Source organism: Schistocerca americana, chromosome 8 (genome assembly GCF_021461395.2).
Source record: "Schistocerca americana isolate TAMUIC-IGC-003095 chromosome 8, iqSchAmer2.1, whole genome shotgun sequence".
Lineage (NCBI taxonomy): Eukaryota > Metazoa > Arthropoda > Insecta > Orthoptera > Acrididae > Schistocerca > Schistocerca americana.
In genome coordinates, this window is record NC_060126.1 from 133520 (window position 1) to 141831 (window position 8312).

The window sequence follows — 8312 nt, forward strand, 5'->3', positions numbered from 1 at the left end:
CGTGAAGCATCGGAATCTATAACTAGTGTCACAGGAATGGTTCAAAACTTAGACAGTAAGAAGGGTCAGTTTTCTTGTTATTAAGTTGGCATTGTGCCTTTTGTATTTAATTCCGATGCAATATCTGTGTTCATCGTAAATAAGAAGGTCAGAGGGATACAGTAAACCTGAAGTCAAGCATCGGAATCTATAACTAGTGCCAGAGGAATGACTCAAAACATAGACAGTAAGAGGAATCAGTTTTCTTGTACTTAAGTCTGCATTGTGCTTTTTGTATTTAATTCCGATGCATTTTCTGTGTTTCATCTTATATAAGAAGGTCAGATGGATACAGTAAACCTGATGTGAAGCATCGGAATCTATATCTAGTGTCACAGGAATGGTTTAAAGCATAGACAGTAAGAAGAATCAGTTTTCTTGTACTTATATCGGCATTGTGAATTTTGTATTTAATTCCGAAGCAATTTCTGTGTATCATCGTCAATAAGATGGTCAGAGGGATACAGTAAACCTGGAGTAAAGCATCGGAATCTATAACTAGTGTCACATGAATGGTTCAAAACAAAGACGGTAGGAAGAGTCAGTTTTCTTGTAGTTAAGTCGGCATTGTGCCTTTTGTATTAAAGTAGCGTGCAATTTCTGTGTTTGATCGTCAATAAGAAGGTAAGAGGGATACAGAAAACATGAAGTGAAGCATCGGTATCTATAACTAGTGTCACAGGAATGGTTCAAAACATAGACAGTAAGAAGAGTCAGGTTTCTTGTACTTAAGTCGGCATTGTGCCGTTTGTATTTAATTCCGATGCAATTTCTGTGTTTCATCGTCAATAAGAACGTCAGATGGATACAGTAAACCTGAAGTGAAGCATCGGAATCTATACCTAGTGTCACAGGAATGGTTCAAAACATGGACAGTAAGAAGAGTCAGTTTTCTTGTACTTAAGTCGGCATTGTGCCTTTTGTATTTAACTCCGATGCAATTTCTGTGTTTCATCGTCAACAAGAAGGTCAGAGGGATACAGTAAACCTGAAGTGAAGCAGCAGAATCTATAACTAGTGTCACAGGAATGGTTCAAAACATAGACAGTAAGAAGAGTCAGTTTTCTTGTACTTAAGTCATCATTGTGCCTTTTGTATTTAATTCCGATGCAATTTCTGTGTTTCATCGTCAATAAGAAGGTCAGAGGGATACAGTAAACCTGAAGTGAAGCATCGGAATCTATAACTAGTGTCACAGGAAAGGTTCAAACATACACAGTATGAAGAGTCAATTTTCTTGTACTTAAGTCGGCATTGTGCCTTTTGTATTTAATTCCGATGCAATTTCTGTGTTTCATCGTCAATTAGATGGTCAGAGGGATACAGTAAACCTGAAGTGAAGGATCGGAATCTATAACTAGTGTCACAGGAATGGTTCAAAACTTAGACAGTTAGAAGAGTCAGTTTTCTTGTACTTAAGTCGGCATTGTGCAAATTGTATTTAATTCCGATGCAATTTCTGTGTTCAACGTAAATAAGAAGGTCAGAGGGATACAGTAAACCTGAAGTGAAGCATCGGAATCTATAACTAGTGTCACAGGAATGACTCAAAGCATAGACAGTATGCGGAGTCAGTTTTCTTGTACTTAAGTCTGCATTGTGCTTTTTGTATTTAATTCCGATGCATTTTCTGTGTCTCATCATCAATAAGAAGGTCAGAGTGATACAGTAAACCTGATGTGAAGCATCGGAATCTATATCTAGTATCACAGGAACGGTTCAAAACAAAGACAGTAAGAAGAGTCAGTTTTCTTGTACTGATGTCGGCATTGTGCCTTATGTATTTAATTCCGAAGCAATTTCTGTGTATCATCGTCAATAAGAAGGTCAGAGGGATACAGTAAACCTGGAGTAAAGCATCGGAATCTATAACTAGTGTCACATCAATGGTTCAAAACAAAGACGGTAGGAAGAGTCAGTTTTCTTGTACTTAAGTCGGCATTGTGCCTTTTGTAATAAATTCGCGTGCAATTTCTGTGTTTCATCGTCAATAAGAAGGTAAGAGGGATACAGAAAACATGAAGTGAAGCATCGGAATCTATAACTAGTGTCATAGGAATGGTTCAAAACATAGACAGTAAGAAGAATAAGTTTTGTTGTACTTAAGTCGGCGTTGTGCCTTTTGTATTTAATTCCGATGCAATTTTTGTGTTTCATCGTCAATAAGTAGGTCAGAGGGATACAGTAAACATGAAGTGAAGCATCGGAATCTATAACTAGTGTCACATGAATGGTTCAAAGCATAGACAGTAAGAAGAGTCAGTTTTCTTGTACTTAAGTCGGCATTGTGCCTTTTGTATTTAATTCCGATGCAATTTCAATGTTTTATAGTCAATAAGAAGGTCAGAGGGATACAGTGAACCTGAAATGTAGCATCGGAATCTATAACTAGTTTTACAGGAATGGTTCAAAACATAGACAGTAAGAAGTGTCAGTTTTCTTGTACTTAAGTCGGCATTCTGCCTTTTGTATTTAATTCCGATGCAATATCTGTGTTTCATCGTCAATAACAAGGTCAGAGGGATACAGTATACCTGAAGTGAAGCATCGGAATCTATAACTAGTGTCACACGAATGGTTCAAAACATAGACTCTAAGAAGAGTCAGTTTTCTAGTACTTAAGTCGGCATTGTGCCTTTTGTATTTAACTCCGATGCAATTTCTGTGTTTCATCGTCAACAAGATGGTCAGAGGGATACAGTAAACCTGTAGTGAAGCAGCAGAATCTATAACTAGTGTCACAGGAATGGTTCAAAACATAGACAGTAAGAAGAGTCAGTTTTCTTGTACTTAAGTCATCATTGTGCCTTTTGTATTTCATTCCGATGCAATTTCAGTGTTTCATCGTAAATAAGAAGGTCAGAGGGATACAGTAAACCTGACGTGAAGCATCGGAATCTATTACTAGTGTCACAGGAATGGTTCAAAACTTAGACAGTAAGAAGAGTCAGTTTTCTTGTTATTAAGTCGGCGTTGTGCCTTTTGTATTTAACTCCGATGCAATTTCTGTGTTTCATCTTCAATTAGAAGGTCAGAGGGATACAGTAAACCTGAAGTGAAGCGTCGGAATCTATAACTGGTGTCACAGGAATGGTTCAAAACATAGACCGTAAGGAGAGTCAGTTTTCTTGTACTTAAGTCGGCATTGTGCCTTTTGTATTTAATTCCGATGCAATTTCTGTGTTTCATCGTCAATAAGAAGGTCAGAGAGATACAGCAAAGCTGAAGTGAAGAATCGGAATCTATAACTAGTGTCACAGGAATGGTTCAAAACTTAGACAGTAAGAAGAGTCAGTTTTCCTGTACTTAAGTCGGCATTGTGCCTTTTGTATTTAATTCCGATGCAATTTCTGTGTTTCATCGTCAATAAGAAGGTCAGAGGGATACAGTAAACCTGAAGTGAAGCATCGGAATGTATATCTAGTGTCACAGGAATGGTTCAAAACATAGACAGTAAGAAGAATCAGTTTTCTTGTACTTATATCGGCATTGTGAATTTTGTATTCAATTCCGAAGCAATTTCTGTGTATCATCGTCAATAAGAAGGTCAGAGGGATACAGTAAACCTGGAGTAAAGCATCGGAATCTATAACTAGTGTCACATGAATGGCTCAAAACAAAGACGGTAGGAAGAGTCAGTTTTCTTGTACTTAAGTCGGCATTGTGCCTTTTTTTTTTAAGTCGCGTGCAATTTCTGTGTTTGATCGTCAATAAGAAGGTAAGAGGGAAACAGAAAACCTGAAGTGAAGCATCGGAATCTATAACTAGTGTCACATGAATGGTTCAAAGCGTAGACAGTAAGAAGAGTCAGTTTTCTTGTACTTAAGTCGGCATTGTGCCTTTTGTATTTAATTCCGATGCAATTTCAGTGTTTTATCGTCAATAAGAAGGTCAGAGGGATACAGTGAACCTGAAGTGTAGCATCGGAATCTATAACTAGTGTCACAGGAATGGTTAAAATCATAGACAGTAAGAAGAGTCAGGTTTCTTGTACTTAAGTCGGCATTGTGCCTTTTGTATTTAATTCCGATGCAATTTCTGTGTTTCATCGTCAACAAGGTCAGAGGGATACAATAAACCTGAAGTCAAGCAGCAGAATCTATAACTAGTGTCACAGGAATGGTTCAAAACATAGACAGTAAGAAGAGTCAGTTTTCTTGTACTTAAGTCATCATTGTGCCTTTTGTATTTAATTCCGATGCAATTTCTGTGTTTCATCGTCAATACGAAGGTCAGAGGGATACAGTAAACCTGAAGTGAAGCATCGGAATCTATAACTAGTGTCACAGGATAGGTTCAAACATAGACAGTATGAAGAGTCAGTTTTCTTGTACTTAAGTCGGCATTGTGCCTTTTGTATTTAATTCCGATGCAATTTCTGTGTTCAACGTAAATAAGAAGGTCAGAGGGATACAGTAAACCTGAAGTGAAGCATCGGAATCTATAACTAGTGTCACAGGAACGGTTCAAAACAAAGACAGTAAGAAGAGTCAGTTTTCTTGTACTTATGTCGGCATTGTGCCTTTTGTATTTAATTCCGAAGCAATTTCTGTGTATCATCGTCAATAAGAAGGTCAGAGGGATACAGTAAACCTGGAGTAAAGCATCGGAATCTATAACTAGTGTCACATGAATGGTTCAAAACAAAGACGGTAGGAAGAGTCAGTTTTCTTGTACTTAAGTCGGCATTGTGCCTTTTGTATTAAAGTCGCGTGCAATTTCTGTGTTTGATCGTCAATAAGAAGGTAAGAGGGATACAGAAAACATGAAGTGAAGCATCGGAATCTATAACTAGTGTCACAGGAATGGTTCAAAACATAGACTGTAAGAAGAGTCAGTTTTCTTGTACTTAAGTCGGCGTTGTGCCTTTTGTATTTAATTCCGATGCAATTTTTGTGTTTCATCGTCAATAAGAAGGTCAGCGGGATACAGTAAACCTGAAGTGAAAAATCGGAATCTATAACTAGTGTCACATGAATGGTTCCCCCCCCCATGAACCATGGACCTTGCCGTTGGTGGGGAGGCTTGCGTGCCTCAGCGATACAGATAGCCGTACCGTAGGTGCAACCACAACGGAGGGGTATCTGTTGAGAGGCCAGACAAACGTGTGGTTCCTGAAGAGGGGCAGCAGCCTTTTCAGTAGTTGCAAGGGCAACAGTCTGGATGATTGACTGATCTGGCCTTGTAACAATAACCAAAACAGCCTTGCTGTGCTGGTACTGCGAACGGCTGAAAGCAAGGGGAAACTACAGCCGTAATTTTTCCCGAGGGCATGCAGCTTTACTGTATGATTACATGATGATGGCGTCCTCTTGGGTAAAATATTCCGGAGGTAAAATAGTCCCCCATTCGGATCTCCGGGCGGTGACTACTCAAGAGGATGTCGTTATCAGGAGAAAGAAAACTGGCGTTCTACGGATCGGAGCGTGGAATGTCAGATCCCTTAATCGGGCAGGTAGGTTAGAAAATTTAAAAAGGGAAATGGATAGGTTGAAGTTAGATATAGTGGGAATTAGTGAAGTTCGGTGGCAGGAGGAACAAGACTTCTGGTCAGGTGACTACAGGGTTATAAACACAAAATCAAATAGGGGTAATGCAGGAGTAGGTTTAATAATGAATAGGAAAATAGGAATGCGGGTAAGCTACTACAAACAGCATAGTGAACGCATTATTGTGGCCAAGATAGATACGAAGCCCACGCCTACTACAGTAGTACAAGTTTATATGCCAACTAGCTCTGCAGATGACGAAGAAATTGAAGAAATGTATGATGAAATAAAAGAAATTATTCAGATTGTGAAGGGAGACGAAAATTTAATAGTCATGGGTGACTGGAATTCGAGTGTAGGAAAAGGGAGAGAAGGAAACGTAGTAGGTGAAAATGGATTGGGGGACAGAAATGAAAGAGGAAGCCGCCTGGTCGAATTTTGCACAGAGCACAACATAATCATAACTAACACTTGGTTTAAGAATCATGAAAGAAGGTTGTATACATGGAAGAACCCTGGAGATACTAAAAGGTATCAGATAGATTATATAATGGTAAGACAGAGATTTAGGAACCAGGTTTTAAATTGTAAGACATTTCCAGGGGCAGATGTGGACTCTGACCACAATCTATTGGTTATGACCTGTAGATTAAAACTGAAGAAACTGCAAAAAGGTGGGAATTTAAGGAGATGGGACCTGGATAAACTAAAAGAACCAGAGGTTGTACAGAGATTCAGGGAGAGCATAAGGGAGCAATTGACAGGAATGGGGGAAATAAATACAGTAGAAGAAGAATGGGTAGCTTTGAGGGATGAAGTAGTGAAGGCAGCAGACGATCAAGTAGGTAAAAAGACGAGGGCTAATAGAAATCCTTGGGTAACAGAAGAAATATTGAATTTAATTGATGAAAGGAGAAAATATAAAAATGCAGTAAGTGAAACAGGCAAAAAGGAATACAAACGTCTCAAAAATGAGATCGACAGGAAGTGCAAAATGGCTAAGCAGGGATGGCTAGAGGACAAATGTAAGGATGTAGAGGCCTATCTCACTAGGGGTAAGATAGATACTGCTTACAGGAAGATTAAAGAGACCTTTGGAGATAAGAGAACGACTTGTATGAATATCAAGAGCTCAGATGGAAACCCAGTTCTAAGCAAAGAAGGGAAAGCAGAAAGGTGGAAGGAGTATATAGAGGGTCTATACAAGGGCGATGTACTTGAGGACAATATTATGGAAATGGAAGAGGATGTAGATGAAGATGAAATGGGAGATATGATACTGCGTGAAGAGTTTGACAGAGCACTGAAAGACCTGAGTCGAAACAAGGCCCCCGGAGTAGACAATATTCCATTGGAACTACTGACGGCCGTGGGAGAGCCAGTCCTGACAAAACTCTACCATCTGGTGAGAAAGATGTATGAAACAGGCGAAATACCCTCAGACTTCAAGAAGAATATAATAATTCCAATCCCAAAGAAAGCAGGTGTTGACAGATGTGAAAATTACCGAACTATCAGCTTAATAAGTCACAGCTGCAAAATACTAACACGAATTCTTTACAGACGAATGGAAAAACTAGTAGAAGCCAACCTCGGGGAAGATCAGTTTGGATTCCGTAGAAACACTGGAACACGTGAGGCAATACTGACCTTACGACTTATCTTAGAAGAAAGATTAAGGAAAGGCAAACCTACGTTTCTAGCATTTGTAGACTTAGAGAAAGCTTTTGACAATGTTGACTGGAATACTCTCTTTCAAATTCTAAAGGTGGCAGGGGTAAAATACAGGGAGCGAAAGGCTATTTACAATTTGTACAGAAACCAGATGGCAGTTATAAGAGTCGAGGGACATGAAAGGGAAGCAGTGGTTGGGAAGGGAGTAAGACAGGGTTGTAGCCTCTCCCCGATGTTGTTCAATCTGTATATTGAGCAAGCAGTAAAGGAAACAAAAGAAAAATTCGGAGTAGGTATTAAAATTCATGGAGAAGAAATAAAAACTTTGAGGTTCGCCGATGACATTGTAATTCTGTCAGAGACAGCAAAGGACTTGGAAGAGCAGTTGAATGGAATGGACAGTGTCTTGAAAGGAGGATATAAGATGAACATCAACAAAAGCAAAACAAGGATAATGGAATGTAGTCTAATTAAGTCGGGTGATGCTGAGGGAATTAGATTAGGAAATGAGGCACTTAAAGTAGTAAAGGAGTTTTGCTATTTGGGGAGCAAAATAACTGATGATGGTCGAAGTAGAGAGGATATAAAATGTAGGCTGGCAATGGCAAGGAAAGCGTTTCTGAAGAAGAGAAATTTGTTAACATCCAGTATTGATTTAAGTGTCAGGAAGTCATTTCTGAAAGTATTCGTATGGAGTGTAGCCATGTATGGAAGTGAAACATGGACGATAAATAGTTTGGACAAGAAGAGAATAGAAGCTTTCGAAATGTGGTGCTACAGAAGAATGCTGAAGATTAGATGGGTAGATCACATAACTAATGAGGAAGTATTGAATAGGATTGGGGAGAAGAGAAGTTTGTGGCACAACTTGACCAGAAGAAGGGATCGGTTGGTAGGACATGTTCTGAGGCATCAAGGGATCACCAATTTAGTATTGGAGGGCAGCGTGGAGGGTAAAAATCGTAGAGGGAGACCAAGAGATGAATACACTAAGCAGATTCAGAAGGATGTAGGTTGCAGTAGGTACTGGGAGATGAAAAAGCTTGCACAGGATAGAGTAGCATGGAGAGCTGCATCAAACCAGTCTCACGACTGAAGACCACAACAACA